The sequence below is a fragment of the Cyanistes caeruleus genome, chromosome 3, assembly GCF_971803275.1.
Source record: "Cyanistes caeruleus chromosome 3, bCyaCae1.hap1.1, whole genome shotgun sequence".
Lineage (NCBI taxonomy): Eukaryota > Metazoa > Chordata > Aves > Passeriformes > Paridae > Cyanistes > Cyanistes caeruleus.
Genome location: NC_141703.1, coordinates 19,231,038 through 19,249,470, shown reverse-complemented (window position 1 = coordinate 19,249,470; position 18,433 = coordinate 19,231,038). Strand labels below are relative to the sequence as shown.

At 39.2% G+C, this 18,433-nt stretch overlaps 1 protein-coding gene and 1 long non-coding RNA gene across 2 annotated transcripts in view; both read right to left on the bottom strand.

The window, feature by feature from the left end:
• Positions 1 to 18,433, bottom strand: part of ARHGAP6 (Rho GTPase activating protein 6) — a 318,428-nt gene that overhangs the window by 278,527 nt on the left and 21,468 nt on the right. The window lies entirely within an intron of this gene.
• LOC147653994 (uncharacterized) lies at positions 548 to 17,246 on the bottom strand. Its single transcript, XR_015284209.1, has 3 exons — positions 17,053 to 17,246; positions 4,512 to 4,584; positions 548 to 2,884 (listed from the first exon to the last, which is right to left on the bottom strand). It is a non-coding gene; the product is annotated as an uncharacterized LOC147653994 (long non-coding RNA).

Genomic DNA, 18,433 nt, shown 5'->3' with positions numbered 1-18,433 from the left:
GGCTATTGGTAGGAGCTTGCTGAAGCAAGAGTTCAGGGACTGCAAGAGATTGACATCTCTATCTCTAATCTCCAGACTCCAGGATTTTGATTTTCATTTTGCTGTCTCACCTTTAGTTGGGATCTAAAAGGATATAGAGACAAATGGGAAAACATCAATCCACTCAATTTCCCTTTTCAGTAAGACCATCCTGGAAGATTAACTGCAGCCCACTTTCAATACAAGAAATCAAATGATTGTGCAAAAAGGGCTGAGGGAAGTCACTGAAATAATCCAATAATTTGATTCAAATATTGGACCCACCTCTCAAATCTAATGCCCAACCCAAAAAATAAGGGAAAAAAAAAAAAAGAGTGAAGCACAGGCAATAAGGAAAACCAATGTAATATATTGCCTTAATATTCCAGGCAGAAGCCCAGTTATTTATGAATATACATAGTTTTAACTAGATGCCCAACTACCATGTAAGAATGATTATGATAACTCTAATGAAACTTTGTTCACGATAGCATAAATGACAAACAAAGATACAATATTCCACATATACTTTCTCTATTATTTTGTTAGGAATTTATTTTAAAATGGAGTCATCCAAAACAAACAGCTGCCAAGAATTTCTTCCAGTATATGAGCAATCTGCTTCTAATAATTACCAGGTTGTGGGCTTGCCTTTAGAGTAAAGGAAAAAAAGAAAAAAAAGTCCTGTGTTTGGATACAAGAAGTCACATGCAAAATGCTGTTTCCTCTTGCTGCATCATCCCCTATACTGTACAGGTAAATTCTTCTTCCATTAGAAACATCTGCATCCCATTCAGAGGAGGAAAAACCAGCCCAAAGTTTCTGTCAGACAGCAATGGCACTCATCCCAGGACAAGCAGGTGATTTTTTTCAGTCTGCAGCATTTCATGATGGCACTGTTCCCTACCACTGCTTATCTTCCAGCTGCAAGTGACAGCGTTTCAAGTTTTGAACCAAATAAATCAGAATTAAGATATTACCTGATCTTCTATATTTTTAGAACTAGGTCAATAGTTATTTTATTCCTGGAACCAAAGAAGTTTGAGCAAGACAAACTGTGTCAATCAGTAGAAAATGTAGTCATTAGTTTTGCATGTGCATTGGCTTCAATGCCTAGTGCAGCTTCACCATTTTTGTATTGAAATGAAGTACAGTACACTGAAGCAGATAACCTTATTAGATTTTGACCTTCATTACTAACTCTGTCTAGTTAATTTGCTGTATCAGAAACGTAAGTCATGTGTGTGGTCAGAGCTGTGCATATAAACATTTACGCATTTCTGACTCATAAAACCAAATTTCTGCTTTTGCATGTTAATTGTGCCAGAAAAAGAAAGCACAATGGAACTGTGAATTTGCCTGATAAAGCCCAACTCTCTTACAAAAAACATGCAGTGCCCTTTCTCCTTCTATACAATACAATTAATGAAGAGAGACTTTATTTGGTAAAAATTCCCAGCCCTATCCTGTCAACATTTAGCCTGAAAAACCTGTTGGTCACAGTATTTTCTCCACTCTTGTGGAGATTTTGTTCTGATTTTGTCCTGCTTTACTAATGCTTTTCTCTTAACCATTCATGTTTTTAAGATACCATCTTCCCGTCCCAGGAACAGTTGTCAGATGACAGGGTGTACCTATTCTGCCTTAAAGTTAAGCCTCTATGCCAGCCAGAATTTTGGGGACCAGGAGGCTCTCAGGCTTTTGGTTCTTTTTATAATGCCTTTCTTAGCTTTACTATTTATAAGTTAAATCAAACATTTAGTTAGGTCATCCAGTCCTCAGTAACACATCTTCTATTCAGCACAATAAGGCTAAGGGGAAAAAAGGGATCAAATTTTCAAACATCTTACATACCTGACATCTGGAGCCTGTGTATCTAACAAAAATTAGTGTAAGTGCTCATTTGCATTTAACTTTTTACTAATGGAAACAAATATCACAAGTTGATTTATTTCAACTGCAGGATGCCAGGACAGATCCAGGAAAAGTTGGCCTCAGTAGAGGTCAGCCTGAATCATCATGTTCCATTCTTGCCTTACAGTCTAATACATTATTCTGGATACAGCAGACATCTTTAATTAATTAATCTTTAATTAATCTGAAGAGCACAAAGGAAAATTTTCTTTATGCATCTGCATTTGAAAAAAAGAAAAACACCAAAGCAGAAATATATACTGTTGTCTATTGCAAAATACACATTTCAGTCTTCCAAACTCTCAGTGCAGAAAGGTCTCAGATAGGATGGGAACTGGCATGACTCTTCTAATTTGTAAAGCAGTTTATTTAACATTTAAAGATTTGATTTCTCCTCTGTGATTTTTCTCTTATGTTCACACGCATTATTGCCCTTCTGTAAAAATAACTTTATTTATTTTTAAAATATAAACTCTGTATGGTGAACAAAAATAGCAGTGTCTCAACTGAATTTCCTGCCACCCCAATTCCAATGCCAAAAGCTGGAGGAACAAATCAGTAACAATTGGATTTGTGCTCAGATTTCACAAACACATTGACAAAAGGGTGATAATGGAGACTGTATTTCATCAACCTAATTGCTCTCATCTAACATAAATATTAAGCATTTTTTCCTGGCATCCATCATGAAATAATCACTATAGGTTTTCTCCATCATGCATTCAATTAACCAAAGAAATCTCAAGTTCAGTTAAATTCCACCAGCATTACAGAAAGTCAAAAGTGCTTTCAGTTGGTGCAGGTACAGAGTTTGTAGTCCAGTGAGGACACCTCTGGCACTTGGATAGTCCTCTACATGCAACTTTCCTCTTCCTGATTTGTGAACAGCATCCTGGGAGGCAGTGTAGTAGGGATCTGGACCTCTTCTGCTTTGTTGCATGAACTGAAATGGCTGTAAAGAATAACCATTCAAGAGTTTTTAGAAAATAAGAACAAAGACTGAACACTGTAAAAATGAGGGAAAACTACAAAAACTTCAGTTCATAATCAATAAATTTAACTCCCTGTTTTAAATCAGCTGATTCTGCAGCACAAACTTACCTTGATAACAAAGGTCAGCAGATACTACTGAGAACAGATGCATCAGGAATAAGGTAAGGAAATGCTAGTGTCATTTTTGGAGCTCCTTTACACAAATCCACCATTAGAAGCATATAAGCAGCACAATTAAGGAGGAAAATAAACCTGCAATTATCACATTTCTATAATCTTTAAAGTCAATTCTTTACTATAAACTGCTGGAACTTGAACTGCATGACTATTTGCCTGAAGCACTATAAAAGAGCTTTAAGTGTCATTGACTCCAAATGGAACTACTGAACCTCAGGGAGAAAAGAGGAAAAAGAAAAAAGAGAGAAATATTTCTGACATAATATTCTGTTCAGAAGCTGGCAAATTTCAAAACCTTAACAGACTATGGTAAGCAACCTGTAAAAACTTGGCATATTTGGGGCTCCATGAGAAGACTGTGTAAGTCAGAAGTTCAGACAGAGTACTTCACAAAATACCTTCTGTGGACACTCAGCCTGGGGTGTGGGAGCTGTCTTTTATAGCTGCTAACATGCTCCACAGGCTATTGATTTTCACAATTATTTTGGACTAAATATCTGTCAGTAACAGACAGAAAGCTGCTTCCAACTGTTATGAAGGGCAATTAAACAGCAAAGCAGCAGAGATCCAAGAACCATTTTCTTAATTCCCTTACTATGTGATAGGCGAACCACAAAAAACCAATCAGGCTGGGCTGTAAGTCAAATGGCACCTTAGTATCAACTGTAAATATCTGGGTTTATTTAGTACTTAGAAACATGATTGATCCCCAATAGATATATTGATTACTGCAGGAATTTAGATGAATTCCTGGATTAATGTCCTTCAGCAGTATCACTCTTTATCCTTTCTTTGCTGGCTGTTGAGGTTGCAAATACTTGGAGAGCAAGGAGAGACAATAAATCCCAATGTCTTCTGATCTGGAAGGATATGAAGCAAACACTAAACAGGCTCAGAGAATTGCCACCTCCTCTGTCTCACAAAGTCTCAGGAGACATTAGCCTATAGCATCTGGCAGCACATTCAGGATAGATAGATAGATAGATAGATAGATAGATAGATAGATAGATAGATAGATAGATAGATAGACAGATAGATAGATAATGACTAAAAATATTTACATTACAGTTTTCATGCTGAATTTCCTCTACTGAAGTATTACATTAGTTAGAAACCAAGACCATTTGCACACACAAAATCCAGCTGTTGTATTTGGAAAGCCATTTCAGTTTGTGCGAGCACAGTTCTACAGAGATCGTTCTTCACCTCTCCTAAAATTTAGTTTAAAAAAGTTATCATCGTAAAAGCTGTTGTTTGTTGTTTTTTTTTTTAGAGTAACAACTGGTGTACCTTTCAAAGTGGCTTATTTATTAATAAAACATTTGTGTGTATGGAGTGGCAACATTAGTTAAATGTCTTGGTGCTGCTTTGTGATGATCCCATTCTTTGTAACACTATGAGATTCTTACCAGGCTAGAGCTACCGAAGCAGAGAGGTGAGGTAGTACTTCATGAGCAGTTACTTCCTGTAGAAACCTGAAAACTGGATATTTTAATATCAGATTATATTCCACAGAAAGAGTTGACCAAATGCTTCACAACACATGCAAAACATGTAGAATGTATGTGCCAAGAGGGGCAGGCACATCAGGACTATTTACCAGGCTAGGCTGAATATTTGAGGCAAAACTTTTACAGGAGCATGGAAGATGAACATCTGTTTAATTTTTACTACTTATTACTTGGCACACTACAAAAAGTGCTTTGGAGGTGTTACTGCCTTTAGGACACCTGTTAGGAGTTTAAACAAGTCCATACAAGACAACAGTGCTTGCACAATGCTCACACTGCCATTAGGGTCTAAAACAGAATAGTCCAAAATCATGTCATTGCTCATGACTTGCAAAATGACCAAGGAATGATGATGTTTATCTTAAGTGAATGTCAACAAAAGCCTTCCACAAAATCCAGCTGTTAAGTATTTTCTATAAGTTATTACCATTCAGGGAAGGTTTGTATTAATTTGTATTAATCTCTGTAGTGAGATGCAGCCAGGAGAATTTCCAACCTGCAGCAGGCAGCATCAAGACAAATGCCACAGATAACCACTGCAGCCCCAAGGGCTGGCCCCAGCTCTTGTCACGGAGCTTATCTGGCAGGGAATGCTGCAAAGCACGCACAGAGATGGCTGCATGGCCTTGCAGGAGCCATCTGAGGTTGAGACACAACAGCATCAACCATTTTTTATTGACAGTGCCCTGCCTCCCCATTGCCATAACAAAGGTCACTCACAGGGCTGCCCTTTCAGCCTGTGACACTGAGCTCTTTCACTCATGACACCTAGCTTTGATGTGGAGTTATAAATGCAAATTCCAACTCTGGAATATTTACCCTTCTGTTTATCTCTTCAGTGTCTACTTCTTTAGTATTTCTTCTATTTTGCCCAATACAACAATGATGCAAAATGCCTCCTCTCAGGATACGTGTAGCTATACATGTACAATTCCTCCAGGAAGAGGGGAGTGCTTTCTTTCTAGTACTGTGAGCTTACTTTATGATCCTATTAATTCACAAGTTACCAGGCTGTAAATCTGCCATTATTCTAATACTGTTTTTGGGTCCTCTGCCCCTCAAGCTACTTTTCAATCTTGTAAGAGAAAGAAACTCCACATTTTGAAGGAAATGTTTCTACAGACTTCTACAGTAAGGAGGATGTTTCAGCCAGCATACAAAACACAGAAAACAGTCATCTGATAAATATATATTTTACCTTTAACTGCAAACCCTAAAGTGGTCTTAGCAAACACACATACTTGGGCAATGAACTCAATAATTTCAATTATTGAACACAATGATGTCAGAAAATTAGTAAGACAGTCCTTACAAACTGATCATGTTCCTGGTTTGAAAGCATCTTTTTTTAATTGAATGATAAATATTATTCCCCTTTCTTTATACTTGCCTTTCCAATAAACAGACTTTGTTTACACCTGATCGTAGCAAAAGTACATTAAATTTAAATAGTCACAATACACAGGAGGGTTTTAAGCTTTATGTAGATTCAAACTTTATTCAAATAAATATGGAAAACTTCAAATAATCGAAAAAAGACTTACTACAGACCAAGGTATTCCTCCACAACTACAGTGACTCCTACTTAATGTAGTCCCTTCAAAATTCAGCAGTCCCCACCCTCCTTGCAGAGGGGAAACAGCAAGGCTGGAAAAGATGCTACAAAAGGGCAACTAACACACTGTAACTTCACGGAACTTGGAAGAACATTGTCTCCTGTGATGCTTCACAAAACCAGGCACAAGGGGTTTTATGTGATATGATTCTGCAAGTCTTTCTTAACCCTAAATTAGTCTTTTAGCATATATATATATATATATATATATATATATATATATAATCATTTAGCAATATAAATAAATATTTATTTTACTGGAAAAATAGGCCAAAAATTCAGGACCAAATCCTGTGCGCCCCTCCCACAAAGTCCAGGGTTGTCTATCTGGAATGTTCTTAGAAAACTTTATACTGGCCTGAAAAGTTAAAGTTGTGACACTTTTATGTAAGGATAAGCTGGCTGGAAATCATGCAGTCATGAGCAGCTCTGGACAAAGCCTCCTGTCCTTCTTCCCATGAGGGTGATAACACTAAATCAGCCCTCAGAAAGCTGGTATCACACAAACCATTCCTCTTTTGGAGAGACAGACAGCCTCCAGAGTAAACACCGAAGACACCGAGTTGAGAAAGAACAGATCCACGAGCTGGGAGTTTTTCTTTAGCACTATGCCAAATATGACATCACATTTGAACTACAAACAAAAGCTAATAATAGTTTCTGATCTTAATTTACAAAACAGAGTTTTTACACATTTTTGGAGTCTTACCAGAGTTGAAAGATCCATAAAGCCTAATCATTTCCCAGCAGAACATTCAAATTCCTCTCCAGCCACTAGAAACAATTAATTGCTCTGCATCTAGCGTAGCATCCCACAAACATTCAAAAGGTCGAAACTATTGATTACCAACTGCCAAAGCCCATTTATCAGTAGGGGGAAGAAAACCAATATTTGGGTTTTGAAATAAGGTCAAGTTATTGCTTTTTCATTTCAATCCACTGTTTTCTGCAGTAATAAATAAATAAAGCCTTACCAGATGCTCGCAACACAGCAGACCTAGGGAACCTCCTTGTATTTTGAAGGAAAAACTGAACAGACCTATCCCACCAAGGACACCAGAGATTTCAGTAGTTCAGCAGAGAATTAGATAAGATAGTTCTCAAAGCTAATGAAAAAAATTGTTGAGATAAAGTCAACCAAGTAAGCAGTGAAGCGATGACACCAATTTTGCTCTAAGAGTGATTCTGCTGGTACCAATGCACTGCTTCCAGCTGACACCTACTGAGAGAGCCAGCACCTGGAACAAAACACTTGAATAACATTATTTACATGGAGAAAGACAGTGCACATCAGCAGCTATCATGACTAGAGCAACCTTCAGGATTATCACTGGCTCAGACATTTAGGCTGTAGAAGGTATTTGGTCCTCAAAACTGAGGACCACAGTTGATGCTGATGAAGCAGATGGCATCTCAAATATCTATCTAAAAGCATTCCCATCATTATGTAATGAAAACTATTCTATTGAAACTATTCTAATTTCAAGACCGGTCCACTGTTTCACGCTACATGTTGATATTTGAAATGCATTTTACTGACTCACAACTCAGGACTATCTTACTGATCAGTACACCTTCCTGGTGAGGTTATCCCCACAATTCTGGTCCTCAGCTGTTTCATCCTACAGGACAGCAAATCAGTGCAATACACTGAAAAGGTCATCTTGGATCAACTAATTTCACTCCATTTAGGACAGAAGTCCTTTCTAATTTCACCCTAAATGCAACAAGAATCATATTTTTTAATATCTGAAGTTCAGTCTATCTTCTATCCTTTCCTTCAGTTTCAGTCACAAATTCAGCCTAGGGGCTTGTACTTTAATTTCAACAGTTCGGAAAAAAAATAGTTCTCAAGTTATTCAAGTTCCAGAAAAAAGCAGATCTGAAGCTCAAAATTTCTAATAAGTTTACTTCCTTTCCTTTAGGCATTCCCTCTTCATTATTTCCATTCCATCAAAGACCACTTCCAGTGCAACAAAACAAAACAAACTCAGTAAGAAACCAGACTCTGGCAGGTCCTTGGAAATGTTAAATCTTTTAGATAGGAAAAGATCACAGTGCCCAGGTGCTCTGTTCCTCTTTCCATGAGTTTACAGACCTGAGGTAGCTTCTCTGCAGAGTAGCAAGTATAATCAATATGGTAAAGAAAAAATCTACTACTGTTATTGCTCGTGAAATAAAACACTTTAGTCACATGCTGCATTGAGTACAAAAACACAATGAAACAGTTTTATGCCTACTTAAACCACTGCTATGAGGAAATGCTCATCAATCCAGGGTGGTGAGATGTGGGTGTGAGTGACTTTGACCCACCACAGGGACCAGGGTCAGTTACACAAGAAAGAGGCAGAAGCTTGTTCCCTCCTGAGCCAGCAGTGGAGAGGATTACCCAAAGCAGCTCTCTCTGGAAACCAAAGCCAGATCCCCATAACTCATCATTTAACTACAAGTACTTTGCAAAGCATGCTGCAAGAGCAAAGTAGCCTCACAAAGTACCTAAATTGCTGAAGCTGAAAAGAAGAACTTGCGTTGTGTACCCCTAGCAATGTGTTTTTGTGATTTTAACTTTTTTAATGACTTCATTCCATTCCTGTAAATCTGTATTTTGAATAAACATGCTTTTATCATTAAATCTCCTCAGTGATAAAGCTGACTCAGAGTAATATGACACACACCAAGACCTCCTTCCTTCCAGGGTACCGACTCATCTTTCCAGAGCAAACCAGTGCTCTCTTTGTTTCCCACTGAATAGCTCAAAGCCTTCCTGAAAGCCTCCCAGCGATCTGCCACAGGGGCGCAAGGTTCCAGCTATAGTTTCTCAAAAGCTGTGTCTGTGCAGCCCCCCTCTCCCAGCAGTGTCAAGTCAGTGGGAGAAAATCACACAACTCAAGCATCAAAAGAAAATCATATTTACACTCAGCTTTCCATGAAAAAAAATAAAAATAAAATACAAACAATGCTGTAACAAATATTCAACAGGGTCCTTAAGGAAATGAGCATAATTCATAACCTTTAGGTACCACCTCACCTCAGGGTTCCTGCCTATCACACCAGCTTGTAAAGGAAGAAGAGGAACATCTCAGTTGAGACAGGCAGCCTGAGCCTCAGCAGCTCAGAGCAAAGAGCCTCTTCAGCAGGGGGGCTGATCAATAGCTAATTACCACAGACATTCATCGCCCCCCAAGTTATCACAGGAGAGGACCACCCCTGTGGGCAGTCTCTTCTGCCTGCACATGTTTGTACAAGGCTCTGAATGCAGCAGTTTGGGCAGAGAGGTCCCTGTTTTGGGGTACCAACAACTGGCTTGCATGCCCAGGTGCCAGCAGACTGGGAGGGATCCAGGGGCAGCTACAGAACAGCTACGTGGGAACACGGATGTGCATACACGCATGGTATATGTATATTTGTGTATAAAGATGTGCTATATAGATGTCTATATTTGACTTTCATCTTACACAGCTGGAGAGGAGAAACCAAGCAGGCCATCGATGGCACTCCCATCTGTGTGTCTGTGAAACCATTTTTATACACACATATACAGTGCCTTGGAGATGCAGCCAGACCTCGGGACACAGAGCCACAGCAGCCTCACATCTCTTTGCCTGTTAGATTTTGCACCCCCTCATTCTGCACATTCTTGAAATGCCACCAGCCCTTCAGAATGTATTTGGAAAATGACTAGTATAGCTTAAAATGTAAAGTGCTGTTGGAAAGCATCAAGCAGTTCTTCTGAATACTGCATCACCAGATACCAGCCTGAATCATAAAATGCTTTTTGCAGCTCTGCATGATATCCCTGGATCCATCTGAACATGCCTAATAACTACAGGAGGCTTCAAATGTCTTTACATAACAATTTGAAATACAAATATACACTGGCTTTCTTTATACTGGTAAAACACTTAAGGTCCCCTCTTTCAGCATCTCAGAAAAAATCACCCTTCTTTCAATGCTGGATTCTTGTGAAAACAGTTTCACCACCTTGATCATGTATATAAAGAGTACAATAGATAAAAAAAGGAATTGGACTAATTCAATTTTCTTAAGAAATGTATACATATAAGTAACTAGGAAAAGTTCAAGAGTCCATCCATATCAAGAAAATATACTACAAATACCTTTGGGAAAAGAGTTTCCTGCTCTCTGAGAATTCACTTCAGCTGTGGAGTACAATGAGGAGATATTATAACCAAGAAAACACAGGGGTAATTTATTCAGTGGCTCAAAGTGATGGGAAAAGTCTAGGAAAAATGAAAATGAGGAACTAGTCTCCAGTTCCTTGATTCTGACACTGGACTGCAGTTAGAAATCAGAGGTTTGCTATTAAGTACTAAGTACTGCATTTCACTGGGGAATAAAAAGAGAAGCAAAGAACAGATTCTCCTCTTGTGGGTTCAGTTTGGAGAAGTAGTAAGCTCTGGTTCTCAGTGTTACTCAGGATGAGATAAGCCACACCACAGCAGCTGGAATCAGTTGCAAACATGGAGAGTTTTGAGATTGTTCCAATCTCTTGTGGGAATGGGAGTTCTTTGTTGTAGCTTCAGTTCCTGGGAAAGGGTCTGACACGAAGTTCACTGAAATCTCTCTCTGACTACAGATGGCTTTACATCAGGTACAGAGGACCATGCAAGGTTACTATCATTTACAGAGCAGCAACATCAGGACCTGATGTGATACAGCTGGTAAGAGCAGTCTCCATCACAAGGAAGATCCTGAATGCAGCAAAGGATATTTGGCCATGGGCAGAAAAGCCAAATTGCACAGAAATGCTAAAAGAGGACGTCAGACCAGAGTATTCACATTCCTGATGCTGAATTCTGCACCAGTCATTGTATACAACACTAGCCACAAGTTTCTTCAGAGCTCATGAATTAAAACTAAGGGAGTCAGACTTATCAAAAACATACTGAATTAGTACAATATGTATTAGGACAATATTATACAATGCCATGCTCCTCAGAACAGCAGTGCACATACAGGAGGTCCCCCTTAGCAGAAGGATGGCCTCAGATGGACACAAGTTTCCTTTGGGGTGCTAGAAGTGCTTTCCCAGGGGTGAATGAGCAAGGAAGAGCCTACCATTGGGCTTAATTTAGTTTGCACCCTGTTAATATTAATATAAACAAATTCTTACTTTACTTCAATTTGAGCCAAGGAACAATTTAACTTGTGCTAAGAAACACATACTTAGCATAAAACAGTTACACTGTGTTTTAATAATACCTCCATTACAGAGGATAAAAACCTGTATGTTTCCTATTAAAAGAACAGTGTGCATTCCTGATGAGGTTAGATCCCAGCACCAGTTTTTGGTAGTCTAGCTCAAGAGGTTAAAATCCAAAAAGTAAGCTTTTCACCATTTATGGCTCGTGTTTTCTTGTTTATGTTGCACTCTGCCTTGAGAGAGACAAGGCCAGTCAATTAGAGTTTCAGTTCTTCAACATCAGAGCTATGTTACTGTGCATGGGTTTCCAACACTAACAAAATTACTTGTATCCAAAATAAAACTGTTAAATGAAATTAGGAAAAATATTTCATGTTCATAGGAGCAACACAGCTATCCAGAGCAGATTAAATGCCCTGTTTCACATTTTTAAATATTAATTTGGAAGAAAAAACTGCATAAGCCTAAAAAACTTGGGATTTGCCATCTCTCAAATATATATCACACCTATTGCACTTACCTGGTTATTTTTAATCCTAAAAACGCAAAATTTAATTGTTTGAGGATAAAGCCACCTTTCTGACTGTTGATAAACAGCTGAATATGGGTTCCATTCGGCTATATGGGGATGGGGGCACACTGGGGAAATGCATGCACAGGCAGGTCACTCTGCAGGACACTCTTGTGTGCCCCATCACAGCAAACGTTAAACACTGCTATTTTAGCTTCTTCTGAATACATTTGTTAATGTTACTAAGAAGCTCAACAGTGAAGGAGAAAAAAAATTCCATGTTTCCTAAAAAAGCTATGAAGAAACCCCCAAATGCTGTATTCTACCCCATGGGAAAGTTCCTAAGAGGTCCTCAAAAGTGCCTCATGCCTTTATACAACAGGAAATCTAGTTAGATACAAATGCTGACATTCTTGTATGCTCTGTCCAAGAGGTTTCAGGTCATGAAACAGATCTCACTCAGCTAAATACTACACTCATGTCCACAGGACAAGCCACAGCAATACTTTCAAACCACAGCTAATCCTATCCAAATGGGAATGTAATCTGTTTGAATAAATAAGAAATAAAAGGAAGAGTGAAGCCAAGGAATAATGAGCCTTTCTGAGGGTTGTGTGTCTCGGCTGAGTACTTGAAAGTGGGGTTGCATCATTTGTACTGCATATGCTGAAGACAAACTGTGCCCTGTAAGGCAACACGAACAAATGTCTTGGGACAGAAGACTCCATGCGTTAAACTGTGATTTTCTGCCTGCTGGAGAGTGCTCTTTGAAGTTACTGCAGATGAATTCCTTCTGTAATTGTATTCACACAGGCATACACACTTGCATTATGAATTTTTCATCTGCTTCTACAGCACTGAGCATTGGACACAGCCAGTGATAGAATGACTGATTCCACAGTACAAGGTCTGACTAATGCAGAGCTCCTTGAGCAGCATGCACTAACTTACAGTGATGTCCAAATACTGCATTTCCTAATACTTTTTGCCACAACCATTCAAAATGTTTCAAATGGCTGCAGTGGAGACTATGGTTATACTGCAACTATTCCTACTGCAAAATGATTCTTATAGCCCACGCAGAATGGACGGATATTGCAAAAACCGAGCTGCAATCACATGAGTTTTATCTCCAGCACAAAAACCTCTCACAGCATAAATTAAAGATAATATATTTGGCATGTAAAATGATAAATAAAAACACAGTGGGTATTAAGTGCCTTCCCAAAGATGAGGTATTTGGCCACGTGTCGCTCTGCCATGCCAGCTGTGCTGACTGCAAAGCTTACAGCCTTTGGCCTGCCCCACCACCTGTCATCTCCCCTTCACTGGAGATTAACACCTGCCCTGGACTGCTGGCACAGCCACTTCCAAGAGCATTCCAGCACCTTTTCAGCAGAAACAGCCACACTAAGAGAGCGCAGTACTGGAAGCTAGTCTGGAGAACTGAGACTTAATGTGGATCCCACAAGTGGTTGTGCCGCTCACCTGGAGCGTTGCTCTGCAGGTAGGAACAGCCTGTGAGCTGCTGGATGGGAACTTCTCCATCTCAGGAAGCTGGAGAGACAACGTAATCATGAGCAGGAATCAAAGCCCTATTTCTTTGTCAGATGTCACAAAGTGTCACAGGTTTGCACCCATAGACACCGCACCCCACAGACCTAGAGACAAGCATCACACCTGCTCTGAGCACTTATCTTTTGAAAGTCCCTAAGAGACTTAAGTGCTGAACACTGCAGGTCTGGCAGATTTTTTTTCATTTATATATAATTTTTAAAGAAACAACCTCTTCATACGTATGAAAGTTGAAATGACTGTTCCCAATATGTCCTACAATAAATCTCCCTGGAAACACCCAAAATCTACCTCCCTCCCTCTAGATGATCCCACCTTCCGCACACGGATTTCTTCAGAGGCTGGGTCTGGGATGCAGATATCCTGACCTTATACCTTCAGTCCTCTACTCCAGTTTTTTAGTGTTTCTATTTCTCCTTCCCTGTGAATATTCATGAACTAGCTTTTATAACTATTCCTGTCATCCAGAAGAAATTTAAGTGGAAGCACATGTGACTTTTACCATTTTCTTTTCTGTCCCAAGGATTGAAATAGCCACAGGGAAACTGCCCACTATGTTATCAGAATCACTTGTCTGCAGTTTGGAAAAGTTTGTGAACTGGCGAGTCCTGGAGTTGTCTAACAGCAAAATCTGGAAAAGAGCTTTTAGCTCAGCACATTTGGGAGAGAGGTCCTCCTGAAACCAAAAGAACTATGGGTGTTTTTAGCTAAATTTAAATTCTACTGGAGCTGGTAATGCAGGCGTCTTATTCCCTCAGCCAAAAAATACAGCCTCACTTTTCTTCTGAAATGTTGACCATGTAACACCTTTGAAAATATTCCCCAAATAATAAGATCTAAAAGCCATTAGAATAACTCATTAAATATATAACCATGTGGAAAGAATAGAGCTTCCCTCTCAACAATAAAGATTCTCAGAGATAACACAAGGACGTTGGTGATGCTGTGATCTATATAGAGGGCTTCAAATATGCCTGTAACCAAAACCTCTTTAAAGTACAGACTGGGTTAAATAAACAAAGACTGATCATTGCAAGCAGCAGTGCTCAGCTGAGTTCAGTCACTGCATATCCAAAGGTCCTGCTGGATGAATATTCAAACAATGCATTCAGCCTTATGACCTTGGACTCCACTAAAGAAAATTCCAGGAGATCATCGAGGTCTGAGTCTCCACGATCTCCCTGGGAAGAGAATGTAGAGATTAATGACCTGAAAGTGTAATGTAACAATCTGGAAGAAAATATAAACCATAGTGAACTAGAGTTGTGAAAAAGGTAAATAACTGCAAATAGCCATAAAGCCACTTTGACAGATACGAAAACCACAGTAGGAGCAGGATAGGAAAGGAAGGGAAGAATATAAAACTGAAGTATCAAATGACAGCACATAATATGCTAAAGAAAAAATTTGTAGAAAATGGACATAAAAGTCTGTGCACACACTGTGAAATTTTGCTGCTGTAGCCAAACTGGGGACAAAACTACATGAGAAAATAAGCCAAGAGTTGACAGTACTCCCTACTCGGAAGAGCTGTGGTACTTAACATTGTTCAAGTACACTCATTATCTAGAGGAAAGAAATACTAAAAGGAATACTCTTTCCTTAGTAGACGAAAGCACATATTTTGCAAAGATCTCACTTTGAACTAAAAAGTCTTCTTTTTCACTATCACTGCCTACCTTGAACCTAGGCAGTCCAAAAGCAACAGGGGAATTTTATCCTCCACTTTCAGCCAGTGCATATACAGACAACTGCAACCCTGTGCCAGGTGAGCGCAAGGACAATGAGCTCATTGACTTGCATCCCGCTGGGCACACGGTCTGTGCTCTCATGGGATATCTGCACACAAGTTGTGCCTACACTGCCTGCTTGGCCAGCTCCAGGCTGGGGTCACACTCTGCTGTGCAAAGTACAAAGTCACAAACCCAAAACAGCTTTTCCTCCCTCCCTGCAGGCCCCACTAGCCCACAGGGCCAGTTATGAAAATGCACTAAGGACAGTCCAGTGGGCCACAGCCACAGAAACACTTCTTGCTTCCCAGCACACAGACACACTGTTCCTTTGCTCTGTTTGTCAGAGCCCAGTGACAGCCACCTCAGAAGGACACAGAGCACTCTGAGGATATGGGACACCCACACTGATACAACTGGTCACCAGGAGGCAGCATGACTCTTCTTCCCACCCATCCCTGCCACTTCTGTGCTTGCATCTCTGCTGACGTGACTATGAGCAGGAATAGCAGGAAGAGGTTTATTTTCTCCAGGATCATGTCTTAGAAACACAGAATTATGGGCTGGTTTGGGTTGGAAGGACCTTAAAGACCACGTACTTCCAACTCGCTACCACAGCCAGGGACACTTTTCACTAGATCAAGTTACTCCAAGTCCCATTCTACCTGGCCTTGATCACTTCCAGGGTGATAGCGCAGCCACAGCTTCTCTGGATAACCTGTTCTAGTGCCTCATCACTCAGTCAAACATCTCTTCCCATCTTCTTCATCTAACCCAAACCTATCCCCTTTCTGTTTAAAGCCATTCTCCCTTGTCCTGTCACCTCCAGGTACTGGAAGGTGTTATAAGGTCTCCCTGGAGCCTGTTCCCAGCCTGTTCTCACAGGAGAGGTGCTCCAGCCTTCTGATCATCTTCATGGCCCCCCCTAGGGACTCCCAACTCCAACTAATCCCTGTCCTTCTTATTTTGGGGGCCTGAGAGCTGGATGAGCACTCCAGGTGGGGGTCTCACAAGAGCAGAGTAAACGGGGAGAAGCATCTCCCTGGACCTGCCTTGCGTGCTCCTACCCATGTTCTGGAAGAGCCACTTTGAAATAACAGCAAACACAGTAAGTACAAGAAGGGATAACAAGAAAATAAGGAATGAAATAATAATAAATTATTATTAGAATTAAATTTTATTATTAGAAATAATAAAAGATGCCTGATTTCTTTGCATCTTCTATATTCTATCTTTATAGAGGAAGGATATTAGCAATGTAACATCCATACTTCCTCTTTCTGAAATGTACTGTTGATAGATGAAGATGAGAAACAGCAAAAATGAGGGCCAGGTAATTAATTTGCATCCAAGGGTTTTGGAGACTAGAAGTATCAATGAATGACATAGCATATAACTATTTCTACAGAGATCTCTCCCTTTAAATCGGCATACAAGTCATTATAACTCAGATTCTACAGACAGCGTACAACATCCTTAACACTCAGAAAATATCTCAAAAAAATAAAATTTCAGGATGTGAAATTTTTATTACTATAAACTTATTTTTTCTTATTGTATTCAAGAATTTATATTAAATTTGAAGAGTAAATAGCTGCTGATTAAGTTTACAAGGAAATAAACAGTCAACAGGAAAACAAACTTCTAATCACAAATTATTTTATTGATAATAAAGAACATTTTCTTCAGTTCAGCCCAGTTCAAAAACAGGTTTGCTTAAAGCGTGGAGAACTGATTGGAAGAAAGGACTTTTCCCCTTCCAAATCTATACATACTTGTCAGAATAGGCTGACATAAAAATAAAAAAGAAATGGAGACCAAAACGAGTCCATTCAGACACCTACATATTCCTATCTGCAGATAGTGTCCAAAATATCTAACAAGCTGCTCCCAGATGCAGAGGCAAAGCACAGTTTGCTTTTTCAAAAATCCTGAGTACCTGATGCAGACTGAGCACACACTGACACATTTGGCAGTCTAATTTCATATAAAAACAATTGCAACCACATGCTCCAAGGCTGCTCCAGGCTGTGAACCCAATCAAGCTCCATGAGTGCACATAATCAACAGAGTGGCTTCAAAATAAACACACCTGATCCAAATTAAAAGGATAATTTTAATGCACATACAGTGCTGGTTAACTGATTTTCTGGTAATTCCCTTAATTTCAGTAACAATGTGGTTTTACACATTTTCCAGTTCTTCTCTTATATGTACTCAGTATTATTTAACCAATTCTATAATACTGATTTTCTGTCTTATGAGCTGAATTCCAAGACATCACCACAAATAAAACATGACCACATGCTATATATATTATTCACCATTTATAACAGTGTATGCAATTTGTCAGTCTGAACAGCAAAAGAAGTACTAAATTAAGGAAAAGATTATATTGTCATTTACACTCAACACATAAAACAGCTATCAATCAATATAAATCATCTTGCAAGAAAAATAACTCTGAAATGTAATCTAAAAAGTTTTAAGTCCTTCACTTACTAAATTAAGTACACATTTAAAATCAGTGATGAAAATCAAACTGCAAACCCAAATATGATTTAAAGGGCTACTAATAAAACCCTAACTGAAGACCAAGTCAAGAGACAAAGGGTTATAACTCAGATAATAGAGAGCATATGACATCCTTAGCACTTGTGACGTTCTCATAAAAGACCAAATAAGAAACTTTGAGAATGCCAAAAGCACCTGAGGATAAAAGACAATTGAATAATTCTTGGGTTTTTAATTTATTGTCATTTTAATGAAATTACAGATGTGATTCACACATTTGTCTCTATTTGCCAGACAAATTTTATAGGTTTATTGATAGTCCCAGTGACCTCTTTCCTTCTCTTTTCCTTGATTAAAGGAACTTATGTTTCTCTAGATATTCCCAGCTCATGTCTGCAGTTACATTTATTTTAGCAATGGGATGAGGCAAAGTTTTGATGTTTACATACTCAAAACACACAAGAAAGCTTTCCCAAGGCTTTTTGATGAGAGCCCCCAAATCACTTCAAATTAGCTACATTTTCAGTTCCTTATTCCTGAAGGCTGTTTGGAAACCCACAATTACATTACCCTAAAGAAATGAACCCCATTTTAAAGAGTTAAAAGTGAATAAATTTTCACAAAAATAACCAATCTACAATTCATCTGTGCTCTGACAGCCAATGGGGGAGCTCAGGGAAACCATGGACAGGGAACAGGAGACAGCACCTC